Source organism: Sciurus carolinensis, chromosome X (assembly GCF_902686445.1).
Source record: "Sciurus carolinensis chromosome X, mSciCar1.2, whole genome shotgun sequence".
NCBI lineage: Eukaryota > Metazoa > Chordata > Mammalia > Rodentia > Sciuridae > Sciurus > Sciurus carolinensis.
This window is the reverse complement of record NC_062232.1, coordinates 37,103,173-37,117,270: the sequence shown is the minus strand read 5'-3', so window position 1 is coordinate 37,117,270 and position 14,098 is coordinate 37,103,173.

The following is a 14,098-nucleotide window of genomic DNA, read 5'->3' as shown; positions in this document are numbered from 1 at the left end:
GAACAGAGTATACCTAAGATAAGATGAATTTCAAAATATTGTGCTGAATGAAAGAAGCCTTATGAAAAAGGGTACTTACTGTATGATTCCATTTCCATGTTCTTAGGTCTATTTCTTTGCTGTTTTTGTTGCTAGAGTTCCAAGTTACTCCACAGAAGAGAATCTGGCTGAGGGCCTGGGCTGGAAACAACACTGAGTTATGATAATAACCACCATTACTGAATGCTTAAGGGCCTGGCACTACCCTGAAAGTTGGGTACTCCTCCTATTTTATGGATGAGAAAACTAGGCCTCAGACACAGCATATGATTTGCCCAAAGCTACATAGATATAAGTGCTCTAGCTGGTTCTGTTTCCATCTAGACTGTCCTCTAGAACAGCACATGTTGTTTCGCCCTGAGGGTAGCTTTTGTCAAGTGGTGGGGAGAGAAGCCAGGCATGATGGTGCACACCTGTAGTTCTAGCCATTTTGGAGACTGAAACAGGAGAATTACTTGAGCCCAGGAGATCAAGGCCAGCCTGGGCAACAGAGCAAGACTTTGTCTCTGGGAAGAAAAAAAAAAAAAAAAAGGCAGGATTGGGTGGAGAGACTGCTAAAGAAAGTAAACTATTATGTTGCAGATATTTTTTCAAGGGTAGATTCTTCCTCCTCATCTCCCTTCTAGTCAGTCTATTGAACAACTGCTAATTTGTTCCTCTCAAAAACCCTAAAGTATATAAGGAGGTGTGTTGAGGTGTTAGGGCAGGTGTCTTTCCGCGAATGCATTTCCATGATGGCTTCTGCTAATGATTCCAAAGCAAGTGTTTTAGATTTCTCACCAACTCTACTCTCTCTTAAGAGCTTCTGGAGTCACAATAGATGAATTTTGGACATAAACTAATTTGGTGGAGGTGTGTCCATAGATCCCTTTGAGAACCTAATGAAAATCTTAGAGGCTTCCCCTGTAGCAATGATCTAGAAAAGGAAGGCAATGATGTCTGCCCTGATTCACCTTACTCTGAGACAATCTCATTCTCTGTAAACTTTCAATCATTTATAAACATTGAGTCACACACACTGGTCTAAGTTCTGGGTTTACAGTAATGAAATAATCATTAAGAATTTCCTGCCCCGAGGTGACCAGTAACAAATGAATGAATGAATGAAAGAAAATGATATCTGTAATTATAAATTGTGGTGAGATAGGAAACTACTTGGAAAAATAGGGGAAAATCCTTGTATGGAGAAGCCATTTAAGTCAGTGGAAATGGAAAGGAATGAGTTGATTTGAGGTCTAGTTTATTTTATTAAATTCTCTTTTTATTTTTTATTTTTTTTGATAGGTAATACTTTGACAGGATTCAAAATTCAAAAGGTACCAAAGTAGAGTGACTTTCCCATCCAACCAGCCACCTACTCTCCTCAGAAGCAAGAAATCAAATCAATTTCTTATGCAGAGATTTTTTCATACATAAGCAAATATAATTCCACAAGTGATAGTGTATTAAACATAGTGTTCTATAGTTTACTTTTCTCTTAACAATATGACATAAAGATTACTCCACATTGATATCCAAGAGCTACCTAGTTCATTTTGATGGCTGTGTAGTATTCTACGGTACGTGTATGGCATAATTTTTTTTATCCCCTAATAAGGGATATTTAGATTCTTTCCAAACTTCTTAGTGTTACAAACAAGGCTACCTATGCCTTTCCATGCATATTAAGAATGTGTGATAAATTCCTAGAAGTGGAATTGCTGTGTGCATTTATAATTTTGACAGGCATTGTCATTTGTTCCCTCCCAGGTGTCTTCCCAATTTATGGCTCCAACCAGCAATGTTTGAGATAGCCTGTTGCCTAACATCTTTGCCAATTATTGGATTTCAAATTTTTGGAGCTTGGTAATCTAAGTCAAGGGAATTTCTTAGTGTCATTTTATTATTTATTTATTTATCTTATGATGCATGAGGTTGACCATCTTTTCATGCTTTTTCAGAGCTATTTGTGTTTGCCTGTCTGTGAACTGCCTGCTTATAGCCTCCACACATCTTTCTTCAGTTCTTTTTTTTTTTTTTTTTTTTTTTTGTGGTGCTGGGGATTGAACCCAGGGCCTTTTATGTCGGAGGCAAGCACTTTACCAACTGAGCTATATCCCCAGTCCTAATTTTTTTATGTGGTGCTGAGGATCGACCCCAGTGTCTCACACATGCGAGGCAAGCGCTCTACCACTGAGCCCCAGCCCCAGCCCCCACCCATCTTTCTTTTAGGCTGTTAGTATTTTTTTTTTTAATATGGAAAAGCCCTTTATATATGTCATATGAGTTGCAATCATTTTTTTTCCCAGTTTGTTATTTGTCTTTTGACTTTGCTTCCGGTGATATTTGCTATACAAAACTATTTAATTTATTGTCATTGATATCAATCATTTCTTTTATGACTCTAAGTTTTGGACTCAGGCCATTCTGCAATCATAAAACAGTGCTTGTATGCTTCCTTCTACTATTTTATGGTTCTATTTTTGACATTTAAATCTTGGATCTATTTGTAATAGGCGAGGGGTATGAAACCACCATATGTTCACCAGTATTCCCAATATAATTTATTGAATAATCTGGCATTTCTACACTGCTTTTGACAATGTAATTTTTATCATATACTAAATTTCTATGTAATTATCAAATTTATGGACCTCCTATTCTATTGAAGGGATCTGTTTATTCATGCATCATCACATGGTGTTAGCTTTGTAATAAATTTTAATATTTTGTATATCTACTTCCCTTTCATTTTCTTTTGAAAAAATTTCCTGTCTACTCTTTTTTTTTAAAAAAGAAACTTTTTTTAACTTTATTTTATTTGTTTATGTTTTTATGTGGTGCTGAGAATCGAGACCAGTGCCTCACACATGCTAGGCAAGCGCTCTACCACTGAGCTACAACCTCAGCCCTCCTGTCTACTCTTAATTGCTTTCTTTCCCCCCCACCCACATACTCTAGAAAGAGTTTGTGTATTTCCAGAGGAAATTCTATTGGCATTTTAAAAATTGAGCTTGCATTAAAGTTATATATTGATTTAGGGAAAATGAACCATTTCTATGATACTGATTTTTCTTATCCAAAAATGTGCAATTTCTTCCCATTTTTGTCTTTTGTGCCCCTTGGAACATTAACAAGTTTTCTTCATATAGATCATGCAAATATTTTAAGTGCATTCCTAGGTATTTTATCTTTTTCATGACTTGTATAAATGGAGTCTTTTATTCCAATAGCTCTTCTACCTGTTATATGAAGGTTATATATTAATTTTGTAGATTTCTCCTTTTATTACTATTATTAAAATACATTGTATTGGATTATCTTAATTAAAATAATTTTAGTTGATCCTTTTGATTTTCTAAGTGTATGATTGTATCAAATGTCAGTAATGAGGGGCTGGGGTTGTGGCTCAGTGGTAGAGCACTTGCCTACTTGTCTAGCACATGTGAGGCACTGGGTTCAATTCCCAGCACCGCAAATAAATAGATGAATAAAAATAAAAGTCCATTGACAACCTAAAAAATATTTTTAAAAAAATGTCAGTAATGATGATTTTTACCTTCTCAGTTCCTATTTCATTTGTTTTGTCTAATTATGTTAGCTAATATCTCCAGGTTAAGGTTAAATAATACCAATAATAATCTTATCTCAGTCTCAACTGAGAACACTGTAACTGTTTTCCCAGTAAGTATGATGCTGACCTTAAGCAGTATGTAAATATATAAATGTATATATATATATACACACACACACATACACATACATATTATATATGTAATTTGTAGTGGTCAAATATACATGATATAAAATTTATCATTTTAATCATTTTTAAGCATACAGTTCATTGGGATGAAGTGCATTTGCATTATTGTACAATCATCACCACCACCCACCTCACTGGACATAATATATTTTTATCATGCTATATTTCATTCTTTTTGTTTTACAAAGAAATTTTAAAATAAAAAATGGGCTGAGGGTGCAGCTCAGTTGTAGAGTGCATGTTTAGTATAGGTAAGGCTCTGGATTCAATCCCCAGCACTGTAAAGAAACAGAATAAAATAAAAAATGGGTATCAGATGTTATGGTATGCCTATCTAGCATTTATGAGGAAAACTATACAAACTTACTTCTGTGACCTATTAATGTAATGAATTACAGTAGGAATTAGTAAATTTCCTAATATTGAATCATCTGGCATTCCTAGAATTAACCTGTTTTAGTTAGGGTGTACTATTTTTTTAACATTTTTTATCCCCTTTTAATTAGGATTTTAAAAAATGTCTTTAGCTATTTTCAAGTCACAGGGACTCTCCAAGGGAGTGTGGTGGAGGTGGGGTATGTGTGTGTATGTAATCAAAATCACTTCATGAGAGTTTTCAAAGTATGCACTTCAAATTGTGCACGTTGAAGTCCAATTATGTTGTAAACTTTCAATTCAAGATGAACTCAGCTTATTTGTTGTCCCTACTAAGACTATTTTTGCCTTAGTCCATTTTGCATTATTATAATGAATTACTGGAGGTAGATTACTTTATAAAGTGATTTATGGAAGCCAGGCACGGTGGCACATGCCTGTAAGCCCAGCAGCTCAGGAGGCTGAGGCAGGAGGATTGCAAGTTCCAAGCCAGCCTCAGCAGCTTAGCGAGGCACTAAATAACTTAGTGAGAACTTGTCACTAAATAAAATACAAAACGGGATTAGGGATGCTTTTGGTTAAGAGCCCCTGGGTTCAATTGCCAGTACTGAAAAAAAAAAAAAAAAAAAGTGGATTATGGTTTTGGAGGTGCAAAGTCTTAGGGACTGTATCTGGTGATATCCCTTCTTGCTGGCAGAGTCCCAAGGTGGTGCAGGGCATCATATGGTAAGAAACAGGGAATACATATGTGTTTCTCTTCTAGTCTTCTCTCACTCTTCTTATAAAGCCGGCAGGATTCAATCATGGGTGTTCTGTCCTGATGGACTTCTCTAACTGAATCATTTCCCAAAGGCCCCACCTCCAAATGTTATAGTTGAATTAAGTTTTCACCCTCTTATAAACTCACAATGGAAATTAAATTTCAACATATGAAACCTTGGGGGACACACGCTGAAAATATATCCAAAGCATATCACCATTAAAATGATAATAAAGAAATTTTAAAAATATGTATAAATATATATATGTACGTGTGTGTGTGTGTGTGTGTGTGTGTGTGTACATATATATATATGTCAGCCAATAACAAAGACCATAGGTAGTTAGGAGTGTGTAGTGATGGTAGCAGGGCTCAATATATGAAGGATTTCAATAAGGTACAGGATGGAAGGCTGATGACAGGTGTGGTGGGGAAGAGGGCCTGGTGGCCTAGAATAGGTGTTGCCACAGATGTAGCGTATCCTGCCTGGATTGCTGGGAGACACCAGGGTCAGCGGAAGTGAAAATAGGGGGATTATCAAGTTGTTTCAGAGGAAGCATCACTTCCCCATCCCTCCCACAGAATGTCCAGCAGCTGTCTAGCATCTAAGCAAAATGAACAACAACAACAGGAAGAATATTAATACAGTGAAAATTTTAACCTGGTCATGGTGGTGCATGCCAAGAATTTTAGCAACTTGGGAGGTTGAGGTGGGAGGATACCAAATTCAAAGCCAGCCTCAGTAACTAAGTGAGGTCCTGAACAACTTAGTGACATCCTGTCTCTAAATAAATAAATAAATAAATAAATAGTAAAGTAGTAAAGGGCTGGGGATGAAGGTCAGTGGTTAAACACCCCTGGGTTCAATCTCCGGTACAAAAAAAAAAAAAAAAGAAAAGAAAATTTTTAAATGGGCAGATTGCCCTTCAAATAAATTTAGTGAATGATGCAAGGAGAATTGAGAGCAGAAGTAGTATTAACTCTTGAGTGCAAACATGATGGCTGCTAACATTTAGTGGTTCCTAGGACAATAGCCTATTCACCCTAAGGTGAATGAAATCCAACCAGTCAACAAGACCTACCAAGCACATACAGTCCTCAGTACATTTTTCTAATGCTTCATTCTTTTTTTTGCAATTTTTTTCTTGCTTATTTTTATTTTTTAATTAAAATATTTTTTATTTTTACAGACACATTTTGATTCATTGTACACAAATGGGGTACAACTTTTCATTTCTATGGTTGTACACAATGTAGATTCACGCCATTCATGTAATCATACATATATATAGTGTAATACTGTCTGTTTCATTCTACTGTTTTTCCATCCCCACCCTCTCCCATCCCTTTTTCCTCTACACCATCCAAAGTTCATTCTTCTCTTCCCCCCATCACCCCCTCATTCGTTATATATTGTCATGTACTTATCAGAGAAAACATTCAGCCTTTGGTTTTTTTGGACTTGGCCTATTTCACTTAGCATGATATTTTCCAACTTCATCCATTTACCATAGTGCTTCATTCTTAAATATGGTAATAAAAGATCACCAGACATTTGGGGAAAGCTTAAAACATGCAAAGGAAAGAAATACAAAGAAAATCAAAGGAAGAACTAAAATATGCTCTGACTGTATTTGGAGAAGAAGAGGTGATAAAGGGAGCTTGTATAACTGAGCTCAGTTCCAAACTGTCATGCCAGTAAGTCAGCAGATAATATCTAAAAATGATAAATGAAGACAATGTGGTATCAGCAGATTATTTAGAGGCACAGAGATAAGCCTCAGAAGATAATTAAGGAGTTAAAGGAGGAATAAATAAAGGCAGAGCACAAGGAAAAGGGTGAGAAAGACTATTGTATAGCATTTCATGTTTTTAACTATGTGCAAATTCTACTTTAAGAAAAGACATATAAGGGGCTGGGATATAGCTCAGCTGGTAGAGTGCTTGCCTAGCATGCACAAGGCCCTGGGTTCAATCCCCAGCACCACCAAAAAAAAAAAAAAAAGACATAAATATCATTTTAAAAACCATAAAATAAAATATACATAACCAGGCTCTACCTAGAATGTGTATGAGTGGAAGGGAGAGTCTTGCAGGTTTCTGTGAGAAAAGCTCCCCAGATGATTCTCATGAGGTCCCCTCTTTCCATAGCCTCAAAGACCATGAGGGATGCTGGTCTCTCCCCTGAAGGAACTGTGACATGGATTCCAGATCAATTTAAATTCCTTAAAGTCAAGTTCATATCAACCACGGTATCCTTCCACAAATAAGTATTTTGAGGAACATGAATTGTAAATATTGGGAAGGCCTCAACTCAGGTCTGATAAGTCTTCATCAATAAAAACCCAAGATTGGTGATTGATTGAATGATATGGTAGCCTGAAGGGAGGTATGTGCTCCAGGCTAAATTTGTAAAAATCAGGCAATCTTGGAATGGGAGTGAGGAGAAAATGGGGGGAAAAAATCTTTTAACTGTCCCAAAGACTAAATTACACTGGCAAAGAACTGGAAAGAAACCAGAAAGGAAAGAGCTCCTTGCAGAATTTTATTTGCTGTTCTCAGCACCTAAAATGTAATTTCACAAGATCTTTGCCTGGCTAGCTCCTTGTCATTCAGATCTCAGCTTAATTGGCACTTCACTCATTCATCCAGTGAATAGTTACTGAGCAGCTTCCAGTGTGTGGCACTATGCTAGTGAATGGAGACACTATAAAGCACCTACTTTTAGGGAATGGTGGGGGAAACACAGGTGACAAGGAAATAAGTAGATAAATTATCTCAGGTTGGTTTTACCAGGAAACAGACTCTGAGATGTGCCAAAGGCAAAACTAGGTCCAGGCAAAATTAACAAAGGCTCTTTATTCATAAACTTGCCGCAAGAGAACCCATCTGCCATCATCACATTTGCATCACATTTGATGCAAGGGTGTTAAAGAGTATGTTTTAGAGAGTAAAAAGGAAATACCGAGATAGTTTCAGATTGGCAAGTTTTCTATTGTGGTCAGGATTTTTGGAAGTGGGGAGACCTTCTAATTGATCCTCAGGAACATTGGGCTGTTCTTGGTTGGAGACATTTGGGGACATTTCAGAAGAGGCAGGATTGTTCAATATTAAGGGTTTTCTGTTGCCAGCAGTTTCTTGGAACAAATGGAGATGGATGGCATCCTTTTTTGAAGCTATCACCATGGTTCTTACTGGAGGGACTATGGATGGAGTGTGGCTACCAGACAGGGCAATTTCTCCAGGGGTAAGTTAGCTGGTAGGGTATTCATTAGGAAGCGCCCTTAGAATCAGTACCTGTGGGAGATGGGTGAGCAAGCAGGTGTGGGAGGAGGAAGTTAAGCTGCCAAAGGAGCCCAATAAGGACCTCAAGCCTAGTGATAGAATGACCCTTCAGAGTTATCCTGAGCTGGGAAGAAATGACCAGGTCTCAATACTACTGCAATTATCAGTTATTGAATGTGGCCATGGCCAGATCAAGGTAGGCCTTAAATTTTTTTTTTTTTTTTTTGGTCATTTTTATTCTTCTGGTTCCCTCCTTTGCAAATGTAGAAAGAACTTGTATATTACTCTGCATGAGATGGGATGTGATTAGAAAATCTTGAAGGAAGAAGTGCGATGACTTTATAGGGACATGATCTTTTTTTGAGAAGGGAAATAGAGGAGCAGATTTGTAAAGGAAGGGAATTAAAGATTTTAGTTGGAGATATATTGAATTGGGCATGACTATTAGATATTCAAGTGGAGATCTTGAATAGGTAGGGGGATTTATAAGTTGGGAGTTCGGGGAAGAGATTGGGTTTCGAGATGAAAATATAGGAGTCTTTCACATATAGATGGCATTGGGAGAGTGGTAAATAATGATTCTCTTCATGATAAGTTTTCAAAATAATTATTTATTGCTAATAATAATAACAATGATAATTGTTTCTTAGCATTTCTTCAGATGACCAATAAGATTTCTTTTTTTGAAATATCTTTTATCATGAATCATGAATTTAAATATATTCAGTATGGATTGGGGATATAGCTCAGTGATAGAGCACTTGCCTAGTTATGTGTGAGGTCTCAGGTTCATTCTCTAGTATCGGAAAAAAAAAGAAAGGAAGGAAGAAAAGGAAAAAATATATCCAATAAGTTTCCATCTTATGTAATTATAATTTCTATTGATGCTCAAATCTTTGACCAGTGGGAGTTCCTATAAGTTGGCACCTGAATTCTTTCAACAGTTTATCAGCCCTCCTTGATAACTTCCTTACCTTCTAGTATGACAAGATATTTCAAGCTAATCTTGAACATTTCCTACCCTAGACCTGGAATCAGTTTTTCTCTTTTGCTTTTTTATCTCTCTCTTTTTTGAGGGTTTTTTTTTTTTGTTTTTTGTTTTTTGTTTTTGTTTTTTGGGTTTTGTTTTGTTTTTTTTTTTTTTTTGTTTTTTTTTTTTTTTTGTACTGGGGATTGAACCCAGAGGAGCTTTACTACCAGGCTACATCCCCAGTTTGTTTTATTTTTTGTTTTGAGACAGTATCTCACTAAGTTGCCCAGGCTGGTCTTGAATTTGCAATCCTTCTGCTTCAGCCTCCTGAGTAGCTAGGATTAAAGACATGCACCAAAAACACTTGGCTGGATCAGCTATTTTTTAAAGAGGCCCTGATCCTTTTTAGTACACAAATATCACAATCTGAGCATTATTTGCTACTAGATTGGTCATTGCTTCTATGTCTTCTCAGTGTTAGAACTTGGGAACAGACTTTTTTTTTCCTGTAGAGTAAACTGTAAACTTCTTCAAATTCAAGCTATTGGGTTTTACTTAAACTCTTTGATATTAAATATGTATGTCAATTCATTCTCTCATACTGAAAATTTTAGCCCCTAATTTCATCAACATATTACTTCAAACAAACTCAGAATACCAACCCCACCACTCCCACTAACATGACTGCTAAAAGGAGTATAAGATGTTTTTGGATTTCCTTTTGCCTTTAGAGTGTATCCCACTAGGGATATATAGACAAATTACTGTATTTAAAAGTAACTCAAAATAATTATGCTCTGTGGGAGTAGTCTACCAATTTGATAGACAATTAGTTTCATTCCCTTCATGTAGGTTTCAGTTTTTAGGGATTGCTTTTTGAAATTTTAATTTTGTTTTCTAATTAGTTAAAATAGATGGTTTCAAAATCAAATATGCAAAACAAGGTATATTGGAGAAGTATATTCAGAGAAGTCAAGTTCCATCCTTGATCCTCTGTTCCCTCTCCATAGGGAACTTTACAAAATGTTTTTGTTTATCCTTTTGTTAAAATGCATACAAATACACACTGAGAGACAATTCTGTTTCTCTCATATTTCTGCACATCTTATGAACAGAATTATTTGCTGCTTTTATTCTAGACTGTCTTTTCAAGGATGTTTATATAGCTAACAGTCTTGGTAGATACAAACGATGTTTCCCTTTGGAGCATAAGGCAGACATGACTACTACCCATTATAAAAGACTCAGATTCCCTAAATTCAGGGTTCCTTTCCTGTAATACAATTCACGAAAGGTGCAGGTGTCACCTCATCCTCTTCAGGTTACCCTTTAGGAGTAGGGGCTTGGAGAACTGGCCCAAATTCCACTACTCTGACAATTGCTATTCTTGTAATAAATTCCTTTGTCTCTGACCCAAGAATCTTGTTTCTTCTACCAGAATCCAGACAATTATGACTGGTTAACTTGTTAGACTGCAAGTAGGATAAAATCTCAGGCACTTCACAGTTCTTGACCATATATCTTCTGCCCCATTTCTTTTACAAATGTTAGTGTTCTAAACATACTTCGCTCATTTAAAGTACAGATCAGGGCTGGGGGTTTAGCACAGTGGAATAATGTTTGCCTAGCATGCATAAAACTTGGGTTTCACCCCCAGCACTTCAAAATAAATAAATAAATAAACAAAAACAAAGTACAGATTGAAAAGCAGTTCAAGGATAAGCCACAAGGCTCTCCAGTATTTGTATATTGAAAAGTTGAAGAGAAATCATCTAAAGATTGAGGAGAAGCAATGAGATTAGAAGAGAATAAAAAACAATGATAGCCCACATTCTGAATTCTTTCTTAGCTAATTTCCCCGAAACACTGTCTACAGTAGCCCTCCACCTATAATCCAGTTGCTCTTTTTATAATCAGTTTTAAATACTTCATAGCATTTATAACAAATGAAATTGTTCATTTATTGATTATTTAACTGTCACATTAGATCATTTTCCCCATTGGAACAGAGACTTTGTTTAAAAGGTCTGTCTCCCAAGTAATTTTTATTTTATTTTATTTTATTTTTTGTATCAAGGATTTAACCCAGGGGCACTTTACCACTGAGCCACATCGCCAGTCCTATTTTTTTTTATTTTTTTATTTTTTATTTTTGAGACGGGCTTTTGGTAAATTGCTTAGGGCCTCACTAAGTTGCTGAGGCTGGCCTCAAAGTTTCAATCCTTCTGCCTCAGCCTCCTGAGTTGCTGGGATTACAGGTGTGTGCCACCATGTCTAACTTCCCCAAGCAATTTAACCAGGTCCTGACACACAATCAGCAGATATGTGTGGAATGAGTGAATGCAGACTTGTGACTTGCATACATGAATGAGTGAATGGGTACTTTCAGGACAAAATTTACCTGGAAAAATTCCTAGATAAGTCCCTTTATTCCCCCAAATTCCTTGTAAAAATAAGCTAATTTATAGTGACGATCCAGCACAAAGTAAAATTGCCAAGGTTTGATAAAGTATATCTTAGGGAAATTAAAATGTTGGCAAATTTCATTAAAGATCCCAGAACTCTTGTTTTTGAGAGCCAGAAGGATCTGTGTAGCTTGGGAAAGGGTAAATTGTGTGATTGTGTGTGTGTTTAAAAGGAAAAAAGAAATAATCTAAGTAATTATAGACATCAGATAATTGGGAAAATAACCAGAATGAATTATGAACCAATCAATTTTCTAGAACTTAAAGCAAAAATTAGAGAGTGACTAACATTATGATCCCATGTTGAATCAGCGTGCCAGACTGTTTCTGTTTTGTGTTATGAGTGCCAGGTCATGCTGATCCTAGGGAAGCAATAGATGTAATCTATTCAGACTTCATTAAGGCTTACATGTCCTCCAGCTTGCTTTACTAATCATCAACCTAGACAGATAAGGTCTGCATCAACTGTGTCCAAGAAGACTTTCCTACTTGCCAAAGGTGTAGCAGGAACAAAATCATATTTATTACTTTGATTTAGAGCTAGTGGCAGCCTGGGGAGAGAGTGGTAGAGAAACTGATGAAATTATAGGGAAAAGGTAAGCACAACAAAGTCAAGGAAGGGAGAATGTATGATAATGCCTTGGCTGAGGTATTATTTATCATTTATGCACAGGAAGGTATTCTGTTCACACCATATGGTATTTGACAGATACAATGGATGACCTTGGGCTAGCTATGGGGCTTTGATATCAGAGATTATCAGGTTTAATAAATAAATTCATTTCATAACTAAAAGATTTTGTTTCAACTTACAGTGCATTTAAAAGTTATTTTATTCTTAAGAAGAAAAATATGCAAAAATGCAGAGTATAATATGAAGCAATATGGCTTAGTGTTTAAACAACCATGAACTTTGGTGCCAGATAGTACTGGATTCAATTTCAGGCTCTGTTACTTGGTAGAACTATGTGATCCTTATTTTGTCTGAGCCCCAGTTGCCACAATAATAAATGGGAGCAATGATGCTTAATTTGTATGATTTGTGTAAGATTAAATGAACTTGAGTTTTTTATTTTAGATAATATGAAAGACTGGATGATCCAATAAATCTTTCCACAACAAGGCACCTATAAATTATGTATAAAATACAAACTCCCAGGAAAATAAAGGAAATCTCCAGGATTCAAAAAGAAACACAAAACAGGAACTAAAGTGCTAAAAGCCACTCATTGTTGCTACTATTAGGAATGTAGAACTCTGGTTTTATTGTACATAGAGCACAGGGCTTTGGACCTATACAATGAGAGGATTGTCAAAACCCTCTAAGAACTATAGTCTAGTGAAATAGTAAGCTAGAAAAACAATCTTTCTACAGAAAGCAGTGAAAAAAAATCAGTCTTGTGGAGCGCCGTGATGCACACCTGTAATCCCAGCAGCTCAGGAGGCTGAGGCAGGAGGATCAAGAGTTCAAAACCAGACTCACCAAAAGGGAGGCCCTAAGCAATCCAGTGAGATCCTGTCTCTAAATAAAATACAAAATAGGGCTGGGGGTGTGGCTCAGTGGTCAAGTGCCCCTGAGTTCAATCCTCAGTATCCCTCCCCCAGAAAAATGAGTCTTGTTTGTCTCAATTTCACCTCTAAGTGGGAAAAAATATATGCTCTGATAATTTATAAATACAGGCTTGTCCTCATGTGTGGTTAAAATTCAAATTTTTTAATCATGTACTGTATTAATTAATTCATTTATATAACAAAATACCTAAGTCTGGGTAATTCATAAACAACAGAAATTTATTTCTTACAGTTCTGAAGGCTGGGAACTCCAAGATAAAGGCACTGCCATTTCAGTATCTGGTGAGGGCTCCTCTCTGCTTCCAAGATGGTGCCTTATTGCTGTGTCCTCCAGAAGGAATGAATACTGTTTCCTCATATGGTGGGAAGGGTGGACCTTTCCCTTAAAGCCCTTTTACAAGGCAATAACCCATTTATTTATTTATTTTTAAATTTTGGTGCTGGGGATTGAAGGGTACCAAGCATGCTAAGTACATGCTTTATCAGTGAGCTACACCCCCAGTCCACATTAATCTATTCATGAGGGCAAAGCTCATAAGACTTAATCTCCTCCTAAAGACTCCATCTCTTAATACTGTCGTATCACGGATTAAGTTTCAATATGGATTTTGGAGGAGACCCAAACATTAGACCCATAGCACCTAAGGAACCCTAGGTGATCAATTTAATGTGGTTCTCAGTTTGTAACACCTTGTGGTGCTTGATAGAAGATAGTGGAAGTTCCCGCTGAAGGAATTTAACTCTTAAGCCAGATTCCTCATGATTTCTGCAGATGAAGTGCATTTAAGCACTTAGAAATATTAGAAAGCATTGTATAAAAAGCCACTATAAACTAGAGTTAGCAGAAACAAAAACCAGCAGAAATAAAATCTCCTGGATTTCATATATTA